General features: G+C 42.7%; 1 protein-coding gene across 3 annotated transcripts in view; it reads right to left on the reverse strand.

Moving 5' to 3' along the window:
* osbpl5 (oxysterol binding protein-like 5) overlaps positions 1-17,016 on the reverse strand; it is a 277,145-nt gene that overhangs the window by 211,820 nt on the left and 48,309 nt on the right. Inside the window, exon 1 of one of the 3 annotated variants that reach the window (XM_051923426.1) lies at positions 11,996-12,031. The exons of the other annotated variants lie outside the window; for them this stretch is intronic. The gene's annotated coding sequence lies outside the window, so the exon portion shown is untranslated. Of the gene's footprint in view, positions 1-11,995; positions 12,032-17,016 lie in introns of those variants that run through there. 3 annotated transcript variants of the gene reach the window in all.

Raw genomic sequence — 17,016 nt, forward strand, 5'->3', positions numbered from 1 at the left:
TGGATGATGCGGAGATAGCGAATCAGGAAGTGAAACGGATTAGCAAGGAGGAAATAAGGACAGCTATGAAGAGGATGAAGAATGGAAAGGTCGTTGCTCCAGATGACATACCTGTGGAAGCACTGAGGTGTTTAGGAGGGATGGCAGTGGAGTTTTTAACCTGATTGTTTAATGCAATCTTGGAAAGTGAGAGGATGCCTGAGGAGTGGAGAAGAAGTGTACTGGTGCCGATATTTAAGAATAAGGGGGATGTGCAGGACTGTAGCAACTACAGGGGGATAAAATCGATGAGCCACAGCATGAAGTTATGGGAAAGAGTAGTGAAAGCTCGGTTAAGAAGTGAGGTGATGATTAGTGAGCAGCAGTATGGTTTCATGCTAAGAAAGAGCACCACAGATGTGATGTTTGCTCTGAGTGTGTTGATGGAGAAAAAGAGAGAAGGCCACAAGGAGTTGCAATGCCTCTTTGTGGACCTGGAGAAAGCATATGACAGGGTGCCTCGAGAGGAGCTGTGGTATTGTATGAGGAAGTCGGGAGTGGTAGAGAAGTACGTAAGAGTTGTACAGGATATGTACGAAGGAAGTGTGACCATGGTGAGGTCTGATGGATGCATTCAACATGGAGGTGGAATTACATCAGGGATCGGCTCTGAACCCTTTCTTATTTGCAATGGTGATGGACAGGTTGACAGACGAGATTAGACAGGAGTCCACTTGGACTATGATGTTTGCTAATGACATTGTGATCTGTAACGAGTGTAGGGAGCAGGTTGAGGAGATCCTGGAGAGGTGGAGACATGCTCTGGCGAGGAGAGGAATGAAGGTCAGTAGGAACACCACAACAGAATACATGTGTGTGAATGAGAGGGAGGTCAGTGGAATGGTGAGGATGCAGGGAGTAGAGCTGGCGAAGGTGGATGAGTTTAAAAACTTGGGATCAACAGTACAGAAAAATGGGGATTGTGGAAGAGAAGTGAAAAAGAGAGTGCAGGCAGGGTGGAGTGGGTGGAGAAGAGTGTCAGGAGTGATTTGTGACACACGGGTATCAGCAACAGTGAAAGGGAAGGTTTACAGGACGGTACTGAGACCAGCTATGTTATATGGGTTAGAGATGGTGGCACTGAGCAGAAAGCAGGAGACAGAGCTGAAGGTGGCAGAGTTAAAGATGTTAAGATTTTCATTGGGTGTGACGAGGATGGATAGGATTAGAAATGAGGACATTAGAGGGTCAGCTCAAGTTGGACATTTGGGAGACAAAGTCAGAGAGGCGAGATTGTGTTGGTTTGGACATGTGCAGAGGAGAGATGATGAGTATATTGGGAGAAGGATGCTAAGGAAAGAGCTGCCAGGGAAGAGGAAATGAGGAAGGCCTAAGAGAAGATTTATGGATGTGGTGAGAGAGGACATGAAGGGGTTGGGTGTGACAGAACAAGATGATGAGGACAGGAAGATATGTTAGAAGATGATCCGCTGTGGCAACCCCTAACGGGAGCAGTCAAAAGAAGAAGAAGTAGCTCAAAGTGCTTTACAGGATGAAGAAAGAGAAAAAAGAAAAAATAAATAAGAAAATAAAATTAGGGAACACTAATTAACATAGAGTAAAAGTAAGGTCCGATGGCCAGGGAGGACAGAAAAAAAAAAAAAAAAACTCCAGACAGCTGGAGAAAAAAAATAAAATCTGCAGGGGTTCCAAAGGCACGAGACCACCCAGCCCCCACTAGGCATTCTACCTAACATTTCCCATTGGGATTAATAAAGTATCTATCTATCTATCTATCTATCTATCTATCTATCTATCTATCTATCTATCTATCTATCTATCTATCTATCTATCTATCTATCTATCTACCTAACATAAATGACCTCACAATCAGTCCTCATGGTATTCAGGGCCTAAAATGACTCTTTAAAACTCTATGTCACACATGTACATCCTTAGGGCTCTGTCGAGGTATATAATAACCCGCTGGGGCAAAAGGGGGCACTATCACTATCATTGTCTTCTCCTTTCCTCCCTGCAGGGCCAAGAAACCACCCAGTAAGGCCAAAAGACCCCATCCAGTCTGGTCTCCAGTCCATAAAAGGTGTCATTTGCTAGACGGAGCTCCCATTAAAGAGGCCCAAGAGAGTTTTACTTTCTCTGAGTGGACCCTAAAACCCCCGGCCATTTCATACCAAGTTGGGCATTATTTTTGTTTATTTTTCATTTGTATTAAACAGGATGGCCCAGTGAGCGCCCCCAATTTGTCTGTCGTTCCTACACCCGGCCGTTGCTATTAAAAAGTGTGTATTTAATGTCTGCCACCTCAAATAACTGCATTCTGTTATCACCGTGATGTTTTAAGTACGACTCACTGTTACATAACATGAGAATTGACTCTTGGAAGTAAATAAAAAAAGTAAAACATTCAAATCACTTAACTCTGAATGCTCCTGAAGGTTCTGCCATGTGGATATTTTCTACTTTGTTTCTTCTTTTTTATTCACCTTTTTATATTTATTTTTGGATAAATGAAGCAAATCATTTTCTAACTCTGGACTCAATGGCGTTTGTTTGCAGTTGAGGGCACCCGGTTCACTGACAGCAGCTTGTTAACTTGCTGGCTCACTTTGACTGTAGTAACCCCGCCTACATGGATGCTCCACCCAAAAGGCGTGGCTAAGAAACCAATAGCTGAAAAGTAAAGTCCACAAATATCAGGTGATAAAAAGCCCTGCTGAGGTCCAATGGCAAGCAAGGATGGCAGTCGAGATGAGAGTGTGTCTGCTTCAGCACTCTTCCCTTTGCCATTCACTCCCGCCGTGTTGAGGTCAGGAAACAGAATCCATCTGATGTCCGTCTCCCCCTTCCACGTGATGCTTCAGATTGAACTTTGTAGTTGCAAAGGCTCTTTTGTGCAGACTCTGACAGAAGCAGATTTTTTGTCTCCTCTTCCCTCTCCCCCATCTCGAAGATCATGGCCTAACATTCCTTTGCAAACCACAAAAAACTGCTCTCTCGGCCGCTGCTGTCTGGTAACGGGCCAAACAGACGACAAAACACACTGGGATTAGAGAGAGGGGAAAAAAAAATGGAGTAACCAGAGAGAAAGTAACAGACACTCGGAGAACATTTAAACTCTATGACGGCAGAATGCCAGCTTGACCAGTTTCTGAGCGGGGTCTTCATGTTTCTTCCTGTTAGGATTCAGCTTCCTTAAATGTCTTGTTGCTGTCGACTTTTCTTTTTTTTTTTGTCATTTCCTTTGTTAATTGCTTTCAGCTTCTTTGGTGCAAATCTATAAAATGTGGAGCACCTACTGTTGTAGTCATGTCTGTCTGTCTGTCCCATTTTGTTAAGATTTGGTTCATTTATTCTTCAAGGGACACTTGTTACAAATCTTCAAAACAGCTCACTGTACAAAAAAAATGTCAAAAACGTATGGGTTACGTTTATTAACATACAGTGGATTCAGAAGGCATTCAGACTCATGCGCATTTTATTGTGCTGCAGGTTTAATTTCCAATGGATGCCATTTTCCATTTTCTCTTATCAATCTACATTCAATAACCCATAACGACAGTGAAAACATGGACTCAGAATCATCGGCAAATTTATTAAAAATCCAAAAATGAATGATCTCTTTCAGACTCTTTAATTCAGAACTTTGTAGAAGCCCCTTTGGTAGCAATTCCAGTTTCAAGTCTTCTTGGTAAGTCTGTACAAGTTCGGCACACCTGGATTTGGACAGTTGATCCCATTCTTCCTGGCAGATCCTCGCTGGCTCCTTTTGATTAGATGGGGAAAGGCTGTGAATTGCCATCTTCAGGTCTCTCCACAGATGTTCTAAGAGTTTTAAGTCAGGGCCGCTCAAGGACACTCAGAGACTCTACCATAAACGCCTGGACTGCTTGTCCTTCCAATAGGTTTTCCTATCTCAGCAAAGGACTTCTGAATCTCTGTTAGAGTGGCCATTGGGTTCTTTGTCACCTCCCTAACCAAGGCCCTTCTTGACCGGTTACTCATTATCCCCTGCTAGCCAACCCTAGGATGAGTCCTGGTGGGTCCAAAATTCTTCCATTTCACAATAATTGAGGCTACTGTGCTCCTGAGAACACTCACAGCTTCAGAGATGGTTTTATATCCTTGACCAGATGTGTGCCTTGATTATGGAGGTCTATAGAAAGTTCCTTGGTCTTCATGGCTTGGTTTTTGCCCCAACTTGCAGTGTGAATTGCAGGACCTTCTACACACAGGTACACATGTGCCATTCTAAATGACGTCCGATCGATTCACTTGGCCACAGATGGACTCCACTCAAGTTCTAGAAACGTCTCAAGGACAATTAAACCGAACAGGATGCACCTGACCACAATCTGGAGTGCCATGGCAAAGGGTCTGAATACTAATATGAAATGAGACAGTACAGTTATCGATTTTTAATAAATTAGGGGGCCTTTCTAAAAACATCAGAGCTGAGAGGGAGGGGCAGGCAAAGATGAGGAAGATGGCAAAGCTGGTGCAGGAGACAACCCCACATGATCGCCTGGGACAAGGATGCCTGTCCGTGTGGGGATTTTGTTACAGTCTGTCTTCTCCCTATGATCAGCCCTCCTTGCTGTTTCTGCCACTATTGACATCACTTTGCACTTCCTTGGTCATAGTCAAATTTGCGATTGACACCAAGGTGGCGCTGTTCTCTTGAGATGTGCAGCTAACATGACAAAGCGAGCCTACTGAGGGGAGCGCGCCTGTCTTTATCAGTTCCCTTTATTTATGTTATTCTTCAACAGTGGGGTGCACTGAAGCATTTCTGCTGAGTTCAGTGGGTTTCTGTCCTAACATGAGGGATTACATTTACCCCTCGGCACATGCAGGGTTAAATGTGCACTTATAGTCATGGCCAAAAGTTTTGAGAATGACACAAATATTAATTTTCACAAAGTTTGCTGCCTCGGTTTTTATGATGGCAATTTGTATCAACTCCAGAATGTTCTGAAGAGTGATCAGATGAATGGCAATTAATTGCAAAGTCCCTCTTTGCCATGAAAATTAACTTCATCCCAACAAACCCATTCCCACTGCACGTCACCCCTGCCACAAAAGGACCGTCATTGCTTTGCACAAAAAGGACTTCACAGGCGAGGCTAGTGTTGCTGGTAAGACTGCACCTAAATCAGCCATTTATCAGATCATCAAGAACTTCAAGGAGAGAGGCGCACTTGTTGTGAAGGCAAGGGCGCCCATGAAAGTCCAGTAGGAGCCAGGAGCGTCTCCTAAAGTAGATTCAGCTGCGGGCACCACCAGTGCAGAGCTTGCTCAGGAATGGCAGCAGGCATGTGGGGGTGAGGCGAAGACTTTTGGAGGATGGCCTGGTGGATGTCAAGAAGGGCAACAAAGAAGCCAAGAAAAACTTCTGGGACAGACTGATATTCTGCAAAAGGTCCAGGGACTGTCCTGCTGAGGACTGCAGGGGGTCAAGTCATTTTCTCTGAAGAATCCCCTTTCTGATTGTTTGGGGCATCCAGAAAAAAAGAAAAGGTGAGTGGCGCTGCCATTAGGCCTGTGTCAGGCCAACAGAGTAGCATCCTGAGACCTTTCATGTCACGTGGGGTTGCTTCTCAGCCAAGGCAGTGGGCTCACTCACAATTTGGCCTAAGAACACAGCCATGAATAAAGAATGGGACCAAAACATCCTCTGAGAGCAACTTCTCCGCACCATCCAAGAACAGTTTGGTGACCAACAATGAATGATGGAGCACCGGACCATAAGGCAAAAGTGACAACTAAGTGGCTCGAGGAACAAAACATCGAAATTTAGGGTCCATGGCCAGGAACCTCCCCATTGAGAACTTGTGGCTAATCCTCAAGAGGTGGGTGTGCAAACAAAAACCTCCAAATTCTGACAAACTCCAAGCATTGAGTATGCAGGAATGGACAGCTGCCATCAGTCAGGGTTTGGCCCAGAAGTTGATGGACACCCTGCCAGGGTGAAATGCAGAGGTCTTGAAAAAGAAAGAAGGGCCAACACTGCAGAGATTGACTATGAGCATAAACTTCATGTCATTGTCAATAAAAGCCTTTGAAACTTATGACATGCTTGTAATTCTACTTCAGTACACCACAGAAACATCTGACACAAAGATCTAAAAACACTGAAGCAACAGACTTTGTGAAAACCAACACTTGGGTCATTCTCAGGACTTTTGGCCACGACTGTAGACGTTTGTTCAGTTTTCGTCACTTGATTGCTCACTACGCATGCGCTTAACTTCTTCCTCACTAGCTGTCACTAGACTGCTGGCGCACACACATACACAATGCTGATACCAACTTCAGCTGGCCATACTTTTGTGAAATAATGCAATATTTTAGTTTTTCTTCTTTAAGTGACAAGAATAAACTACTGTAGTTAAAACTGGATGAGAAGTTAAGAAGATAGTTTAGAGCACTGACAACAAACAGACCTGCACAACTTTGTTGGTAGCCCTCCACGTAATAAGAGAAGAATCCACAACTGTCTCTGAAATAACCTGAAACTGACAAAGTAATCGGCCCTCATCGTTGTTTTTTTTCCACATTCGACCAAAATCAGATTTTGCTTTAGAGTTTTGATTTAAGACAATATTTCAAATAATAACACAAATGAAAATGACATGGACAAAAATGATGGGACCCTTCACCTAATTATTTTGTTGCACAACTTATAAAGTTTGCAATCTCTGCACACAAGTGATTCCTGGAGGTCCCCGTGAGACTTCTGCTCCTGTCCACTGGCCGTTTGGTCCACACGTCCTCAGGAAACTTCTCCAGCTGTGTCAGGTTTGACGGGGGTCTTCTCCAGAGTGCAAGTCTCAGTTCTTTCCATAGGTGATCAATAGGATTCAAATCAGAGTTCATAGAAGGCCACTTCAGAATAAACCAATGTTTGGTTCTTTGCCATTCCTGTTTTGGCTCCTTATCCTGTTGGAGGGTCCATGAGCTGCAACTAACACAGAGCTTTCTGACACTGGACAGGACGTTTCACTCCAGAATGTCTTGATGGTCTTGAGATTTCATTGTTCCCCGCACAGACTCAGTGCACCTCGTGCCAGATGCAGCAAAGCAGCCCCAAAACATCACGAGGCCCCTCCATGTTTCACAGTAGGTCTGGTGTTCATTTCTTTGAAAGCTTCCTTTTTAATTCTGTGGACACAAAGCTGACGTGACTTGCCAAAAAGCTCCACTTGTGTCTCATCTCTCCAAAGGACGTTCTCCCAGGAGCATTGCGGCTTGTCAATATGCATTTATGAAAATTCCAGTCTGGCTTTTTTTATGTTTTTCTTTCAACAGTGGAGGCCCTCCTGGGTCTTTGTCCACTGAGCCCACTGTCACTTAAAAAGCAACGCTTGGTGTGATCAGACACTGATGGATCGCGACCTTGGAGTTCAGTTGGTAGCTCTTTGGAAGTGGTCCTTGGCTTTTGTCTGCCATTTTCTCTATCCTTTCCATTCTGAGGTTGATTTTCTTCTCGCTGTTGCATCCAGAGAGGTCCCATGGGCCTTAAACTTCTTCATAATATTTGTAATGCTGTCACAGGAAAATCAGGCTGCTTGGAGATGATGGCCTTCTAAGCCTTTGCCTTTCACATGCATGTCTTTCTGATCTCCTCAGATGACTCTCTCCTTTGCACTCTCTGGTCTGTGTTCAGTGTGGGACACACCATGACACCAAAACGCAGAGTGACGGCTTTTCACCCATTAAAGAGGCCGAATGACTGATTGAACGTGCATTTCCATCATGTGGCCATATTATAACAGTACTTTTCTTCTATCCAACTATACATCTATCTATCTATCTATCATATAGCGCCTTTCCTATCTATCTATCTATCTATCTATCTATCTATCTATCTATCTATCTATCTATCTATCTATCTATCTATCTATCTATCTATTATATAGTGTCTTTTATTATCTATCTATCTATCTGTCATATAGTGCCTTTCCTATCTATCTATTTCATTATCTATTATATAGTGCCTTTCATTATCTATCTATCTCTCTGTCTCTCTCTCTCTGTATCATACAATGTCTTGTATATCTATCTATCCAACTATGTACCTGTTATACACTGCTTTTATCTATACTAATTCGGCCATTTTGTTTTGTACATCTTGCTAGTACCGGGTTGGAACACCTTTAAGCTACAGAACTGCCGTAATTCTTCGTGGCATTGATTCAAAAAGGTGCTGGAAACATTCCTCAGGGATTCTGGTCCATAATGACGTGATAGCATCACGCGGTTACTGCATATTTCTCAGCTATTACTGGTTACTGGATATTTCTCCATTATGCGAATCTCCCGTTCCACCACATCCCAAGGGTGCTCTACTGGATTGAGATCTGCTGATTGTGAAGGCCATTTGAGTCCAGTGAACTCATCATCATGTTCAGGAAACCAGTTTGAGATGATCTGAGTTTTGTGACATGGCGCGTTACCCTGCTGTAAGTAGCCATCAGAAGATGAGTACACTGCGGTCATAAAGGGATGGACATGGTCAGTAACAATACTCAGGTAGACTGTGGGATTTAAATGATGCTCAATTGGCACTAAGGGGTCCAAAGTGTGCCAAGAAAATATCTCCCACAGCATTACACCACCAATACCAGCCACAACTGATGATACAAGGCAGGATGGATCCATGCATTCATGTTGTTGTCTCCAAATTCTGACCCTGCCATCAGAATGTGGTCTCAGAAATCGAGACTCATCAGGCTAAACATCCATCCATCCATTTTCCAACCCGCTGAATCTGAACACAGGGTCACAGGGGTCTGCCGGAGCCAATCCCAGCCAACACACAAGGCAGGAACCAATCCCGGGCAGGGTGCCAACCCACCGCAGCAGGCCAAACAATGTTTTTCTAATTTTCTGTTGTCCAATTTCGGTGACCCCATGTGAATTGTAGCCTCAGTTGCCTGTTCTTAGCTGACAGGAGTGGCACCCGGTGTGGTCTCCTACTGCTGTAGCCCATCTGCTTCAAGGTTTGACGTGTTGTGTGGTCAGAGGTGCTCTTCTGCACACCTCAGTTGTAACGAGTGCTTATTTGAATTACTGTTGCCTTTAATAATAATTAATTAATTCATTACATTTATATAGCGCTTTTCTCAGTACTCAAAGCGCTATCCACACAGGGAGGAACCGGGAAGCGAACCCACAATCTTCCACAGTCTCCTTACTGCAAAGCAGCAGCACTACCACTGCGCCACCTGTTAGGACTTTCTATCACTTCCGATCAGTCTGGCCATTCTCCTCTGACCTCTGGCATCAACAAATCATTTTTGCCCAGAGAACTGCCATTCATTGGATATTTTCCCTTTTTCTGCCCATTCTCTGTAAACCCTGAGATGGCTGTGTGTGAAAATCCCAGTAGATCAGCAGTTTCTGAAATCCTCAGATCAGCTTGTCTGGCATCAACAACCACGACACGTTCAAAGTCACTTCAGAAACCTTTCTTGCCCGTTCTGATGCCCAGTTTGAACCTCAGCAGGTCGTCTTGATGATGTCTACAGGCCAAAATGCACTGAGCTGCTGCCATGTGATTGGCTGATTACATATTTGCGCTAACAAACAGTTGAATTGGTGTACCTAATAAAGTGGCCAGTGAGTGCATTTATCTGTTATATAGCGCCTTCCATATATATACTGCATATATATATATATATATATATATATATATATATATATATATATATATATATATATATATATATATATATATATATATATATATATATACAGTATATATATATATAACTATACAGTATGTTATACAGTGCTTTTTCTCTATTTATCCATCTATCACATAATGCCTGTCAGCCCTATCTACCTGTCTGTTATATAGTACCTTGTACATCATTCTATCGATCTATCTATCTGTTATACAGTGTGTTATCTATCTATCTGTTATATAGTGTCTTTCTTATCTATTTATCTTATGGTACCTTTCATATCTGTCTATTTATGAATCTGTCTATTGTATATGGCCTATTGTGTTATTATATATATATATATATATATATATATATATATATATATATATATATATATATATATATATATATATATATATATATATATATTCACGGTATTCGTAGTCTGTGTCACAATCTGATTGTATGGGTGGTTACCTACCAGGTAACGCTTGTGGTTGGCCAGCAATCTGCTAACATCCGCCATGGTGCCCTCAGTTTGTGAGGAGCAGATCATAGAATGGTTGAAATAGTTTACAGTCAAATAAATGCAAAGAGTACGTGACACGTGTTTCGCCCTCATTCTGGGCTCATCAGGCGTACACACTCCACTGCACTCCCTCTCGGGAATCGAACCTCGGACGTCAGCTATATATATATATATATATAGGGTGGTCCAGATCTAACTATGCAATTATTGCATTGCATTGCATTAAAAGTTGCCTAGTTAGATGTGGACCACCTGTATATATACAGTACATTATATATATATATATATATATATATATATATATATATACATCCACACTGTATCTATCTGGCTCTATCTATTTTTTTTACCTACCGCTCTCTTATTCAGTGCCTTTTATACACATTTATCCATGTTAATGCCATATGGTTATGTGCTTTACTGTTCTTCTGAACAACCTTTGAATCACTGAATGCACTTTACTGTATAATTACAAGTAATCAGTGGTTGATTGTGTAATAGTGTGGTGCAGTAGTTAGCACTGCTGTCTCGTGGCTCTGGGTTCAAATCCCACACCTGCCCATTGCCTGCATGTTCTCTGCACATCCCTTTGGCTTTTCCTCCCACTTCCCTAAAGGGGTGCAGATTTAGTTATTTGGTTCTTGGGTGGGCATGTGTGTGAGGGGGGCTCTGTGATTGGCTGGTGCCCTTCCCAGGGGTTGGTTCCTGCCTTATTTCTAGCACTACAGGGATTGTCTCTGGATCACTGCGAACCTAAGCTGCTCTTAGTGACCTTTAGACTGTTGTGTTATATATTTGAATAATAATAATTTTAATTATGCTAACAATAATTACATGATGATTTATAATTATATAATTACATGCAATTATGCCATCTTACAGCACATATATCATAGACATGGTCAGTAAGTTCTCTTCAAGTACGGGTCTTGTGAATTTACTAGAAAACTGTCACCTTTGCTCATTACAACTGTACTCATTGTACTTTACGACAGCTTCAGAACAACGCATGGTGACCGTAAATGACAAATTCCATTTAGACACTCACAATACAATGCATACTATTCCAGAAAATTCAATCTCTCATTCATCTATCAAAGCGTTAATCCTACTTAATCCATTTCTATATTTATGCATGTACAGTATGTGTATAGTTCAGCCCATATACAAACACACACAGTGCATAGGCTACAGTACATTTACTCAGTCCAGAATTAAATGCCACTCTTGCGGTGGGCACACTCAGGTACACACCCGTGCTTGCCGATCGTGTGCCCAGTTAGGGTCACAATCAACCCCCGACCTCCATGTACCCAAAGTATGAGAGAAAATCGAACTAGTGAAGGCCAGAACTCCACGTCAATACTGAAAGAACGTGAAACTTTATCCAGACTTTAAGCTATAAGATGGTGGCACTAATCACTGCGCCATCCAGGTGCACCATTTTCTACCATTTAAAACATCAGACTGCTAATCTTGTAAACGTTCATAACTGCACTTTTCCTTCCTTCTGAAAGTCAGGTGCCACTTTGATCACTGCAACCCGAGATTGACGATATACGCTATAGTGTCCAGCTTAGCGGGGACCAACGCTGCCAAGTTCGATATTTACTACACTGCGTGTGGGCTGTTGCGCCAGGTGCCTGTCCTTCACGTTTTCTTTCATTACTTTCACATTTCCACACACTCCTGCCTCCGCTCTTATCGGAACATTCATCATCCAGGTCATAAAGTTTGGACAGATGGCAAAGACGCGGAACAGAAATATCAGTCTCGACAAGCGCCGGCTCACCTCAAAGCGGGGCTGCTCCGGGGGTCCACTACAGACAGCACAGCGGAAAACGGGCACCGGGGAAACAAATCGGCAGCACCGGCAGAGAAATCAGCTTCAACAAATGAGCGAGGAGTCTGCTGCTGCTCCACAAAGCTGGCGGAGTTTCAACAGATGTGGACGGAGAGGCTGGCGAACGTGGGACAACCGACGTTATAAATAAACACATTGAGAGCTGGGACGACTCCAAGAGAGCAACTGTAAATCTGTGGTTAGATTAGGAGCCGTCAAAGAAGCCAAAAAGGCAAAGCAGTTAAGGGGGGTGGGGGGAGGGAGGAGAGAGAGAGAGAGAGAGAGAGAGAGAGAGAGAGAATGAGAGAGAGAATGAGAGGCTTCCAGATACTTCGACTCTGCCAGAGCGCACAGCTTCAGCTCCCAGTGGCAGTAAACACCAGCTGATCCCAAGATGCCAATTACAAGGAAACCAAATAGAAACCGAGCCTCGCCGCTCTGACACGCGCACGGCGGCAAGTGGCATGTTAAATACACCTCACGAGGGAAGGCTTTCGCTGATAAACACAGGTTGGCATGTAATGCAAGAAATGAGCCACAAACTGAGAGGGTGGCAATTGTTAGACGTTTTTCTTAAAAATGCATTGATATACTAATTTGTCAGGGCAGGTAGAGTGACAATACACCGCAAGTTCTGGGTTTGATAGATAGATAGATAGATAGATAGATAGATAGATAGATAGATAGATAGATAGATAGATAGATAGATAGATAGATAGATAGATAGGAAAGGCATTATAATTGATAGATAGATAGATAGATAGATAGATAGATAGATAGATAGATAGATAGATAGATAGATAGATAGATAGATAGGAAAGGCATTATATAATAGATAGATAGATAGATAGATAGATAGATAGATAGATAGATAGATAGATAGATAGATAGATAGATAGATAGATAGATAGATAGGAAAGGCATTATAATTGATAGATAGATAGATAGATAGATAGATAGATAGATAGATAGATAGATAGATAGATAGATAGATAGATAGATAGGAAAGGCATTATAATTGATAGATAGATAGATAGATAGATAGATAGATAGATAGATAGATAGATAGATAGATAGATAGATATGAAAGGCACTATTGAGCAGATAGACATGAAAGGCGCTATACTCCACAGACTAGATAGACTGACAGATAGATAGATAGATATGAAAGACACTATATAAAGGATAGATAAACATGAAAGGTACTATATAATATGACAGATGAAAACAGTTAAAAGCACTGTATAACCGATGTGATTTTTGTAGGAGTTTGTGGTCATCTTTTTATTTTTATTATTACTGTTCTTTAAAATATGTTGAGAGAAATAAGGCTGCATTCCCAAATGCGTGGTGGGCATGTCGCTCACGTGCACAATCGACGGTTGGCCCAGACCATCTGGCCTGTCTGGTAGTAAGTCAGCTGTGTCTCGTTAGCGCTTTAAAGAGACTTTTGCTGGTGTATGATGTTTAAGGCGCTATATAAGTCAGACACACATTGATTATTTATCTGCGCCAGATTAAACGTGCAGCTCAGGGGCACATACAGTACGTGCTTAAATGCCCACGCGGTTATAAATGAGACCCCAAAGAGAACATTCATCTTCCGCGTTGAGCTGCTTATCCGTATCGTCGGAGACGCGTCCTTGGCTCAGGCAGCACTTGGCCGGCCTCCCGAATGATTAATTCCAAGGCAATCACAGACGCCGCCGGGTCAGTCTTCACAAAGCGTCTCCCATTCATCTTTTCTACCTCCGAGTATTTCGTTCACAATGGATCGCCGGTCGTTTTTCTGTATTTTGCTTCACCCCACCACATTCACGCTCTAATTCTGAATCCATAACTGGCGCCCGCCTCCACCGAATGTATTTATAGGCGCCGAGCTCCCTGAGCCAAACAACGGCACTGCGGGTAATCAATCTGGAAAATTAAACGAAAGGTCCCGGGGGGTTCACAAACGCAACACGACACTGTGTTTACGGCAGGCCTTTCATTGCCCGTCACTCACACCCTTATGATTAAGGATGTCGCTGTTTTGCATGGTCTGTTTGTTTATTTTAAAAGGCACCATATGACTTTGCACCGTGTATTGCTCCAGTCTTCGTGAAACGACTCTTTAATCCATCAGCTACGAAGCAAACGACTCAATTGTGTTACACATTTGCTTGGTCTGCGAAAGTTCACATTTGGAAAGGCGCTATATGACTTTGTAAAGCACAATCACTTCATAACACGAAGACTACATAAAACGGCGACTGATGATTTCGTAAAGCGCCCCATCCTCGCCCGGTCCAAGGCGGTGTCCGATTTTGTCGCGATGGACTCTTGAACTCGGCGCCCCTGTGAGGAGGCGTACGGCCAAAAGCGTTTTATAACATAAAGAACACTGGATTTGTTAATCTTTTACTTTTAAACATCGCAAGCTATGAAAGGTGCTGTAAAAATGCCATTTTCTTTAGAAAATGCGGAAAAGCGAAGGGTGAAAGGTGCTACAGTACAGTAATTAAAGATGAACGGATGGCTCAGGTACTCCGATGGAAAGTAAATTCTAAAGGAAAAATGCACGTGTTAGTAAATCACCGTTACGAACTGCGAACACTTTGGAATGTGCTGTGCGAAATAAGATCTGGTGGTTTTCTAAAATGCTCTGTTTGTGATTTATATTGAATTTAATTATATTAAATTATTGTGAATTTCCCCTTGGGATTAATAAAGTATCTATCTATCTTATATAGCGCCTTCCTATAATTGTAAAATACCCCAGGAATGTTTTCAAGAAGAGTACGAGTGCATTTGATATAATGCCCTTCTATGGGATACCAACCCAATGCACTTTTCTTGCAGAATTACAGTTTATTTTATATTGTGCCTTTCCATACTTGTACAATAATGCAGGGATATTTATAATTAAAGAGAAATTGTATCTTATATTGTGCCTATCCTAAACTGGTACACCAACCCAATATACTTTTCATACAGAATAACAGCGTATTACATAAACAGCGCTTTCCTGCACCGGTACTTCAACTCAATGTTCTGTTCTTATACAATGACAGGGTATTTTATATAGCGCCTTCGTGCACTTGTAGAACAACCCGAGAATATTTGCAAGTACAGTATAAGCACATTTTATATAGCACCTTTCTATACTTGTACAATAACCCTGGCACTTTCAAAAGGAACGCCAGTAGTTTTTATAGAGCACCTTCCCACACTTAAACAGCAACCTTGGAATGTTTGCATGGACAGTATAAGCACATTTTATATAGCGCCTTCCTTGTACAATACTCCTGGCACTTTTTAAATGGAATATCAGGACTTTATTATATAGCACTTTCCCACACTTGTACAGTAATCCAGCAACTTTTCAAATGGAAAATAAATGCTTGTTATAGCACCCTGCCCGGGATTGGTTCCTGCCTTGTGCCCTGTGTTGGCTGGGATTGGCTCCAGCAGACCCCCGTGACCCTGTGTTTGGTTTCGGCGGGTTGGAAAATGGATGGATGGATGGATGGATGCTTGTTATATAGAGCTTTGTTGCATTTGTGCAATAACCTTGGCACTTTCAAATGCCACTTTTTATATTGTGCCTACCTACATTTGTACAATAACCCTGGCACTTTTTAAATGGCATATCAGTACTTTTTAAATAGAGACCTCCTGCACTTGTACAATAATCCAGGAATGTTTTCATGTACAGTACAAATATACTTTATATGTATATAGTGGGGCGGCACGGTGGCACAGTGGGTAGCGCTGCTGCCTCGCAGTTGGGAGACCTGGGGACCTGGGTTCGATTCCCAGGTCCTCCATTCGTGGAGTTTGCATGTTCTCCCCGTGTCTGCGTGGGTTTCCTCCGGGCGCTCCGGTTTCCTCCCACAGTCCAAAGACATGCAGGTTAGGTGGATTGGCGATTCTAAATTGGCCCTAGTGTGTGCTTGTTTGTGCCTTGTTGGCACCCTGCCTGGGATTGGTTCCCTGCCTTGTGCCCTGTGTTGGCTGGGATTGGCTCCAGCAGACCCCCGTGACCCTGTTTGGATTCAGCGGGTTGGAAAATGGATGGATGGATGTATATAGTGCCTGCGGTGGGCTGGCGCCCTGCCCGGGGTTTGTTTCCTGCCTTGCGCCCTGTGTTGGCTGGGATTGGCTCCAGCAGACCCCCGTGACCCTGTAGTTAGGATATAGCGGGTCGGATAATGGATGGATGGATGTATATAGTGCCTTTCTGCACTGGTACCCCAGCCCAATGCACTTTTCACATACAATAACAATGTATTTTAAATAGTGCCTTCCTACATTGTGCAATGATCTGGTAATATTTCTAACTACATTAGACGTGTATTTTATAGAGTGCCTTTCTATACTTGGACAATAAACCCTGGCACTTTTCAAATGGAATACCAGTAGTTTTTATAGAGCGCCTTCCTACACTTAAACAGCAACCTTGGTATGTTTGCATGGACAGTATAAGCATATTTTATATAGCGCCTTCCTTGTACAATATTCCTGGCACTTTTCAAGTGGAATTTCAGGACTTTATTGTATAGCACCTTCCCACACTTGTACAGTAATCCAGGAACTTTTCAAATGGAATATAAATGCTTTTTATACAGCGGTTACTTGCATTTGTACAACGACCCTAGCACTTTTCAAATGGCATGTCAGTACTTTCTATATAGCGCCTTGATGCACTCGTACAATAACCCAGGAGAGGCTTTCAAGCACAGTACGCCAACCCAATGCTCCTTTCATACAGAATAACACTGCATTTGATATCGCACCTTCCTACACTTGTACAACCATCCTGAATACTTTATTTTTTACTTGTTTGGCTGAAGGCGACTTACAACATTTACAACACAAATGGTTTCCATTTCTTTTGGGTTTTCCAGTTGGCGCCCAGGCAGGTCAGGTGACTTGCTCAGGGTCACACAGTGGCGGGATTTGAAGCCACGACCTCAGGGTCTGAGTGT

This window comes from Erpetoichthys calabaricus, chromosome 2 (genome assembly GCF_900747795.2).
Source record: "Erpetoichthys calabaricus chromosome 2, fErpCal1.3, whole genome shotgun sequence".
Classification (NCBI taxonomy): Eukaryota; Metazoa; Chordata; class Cladistia; order Polypteriformes; family Polypteridae; genus Erpetoichthys; species Erpetoichthys calabaricus.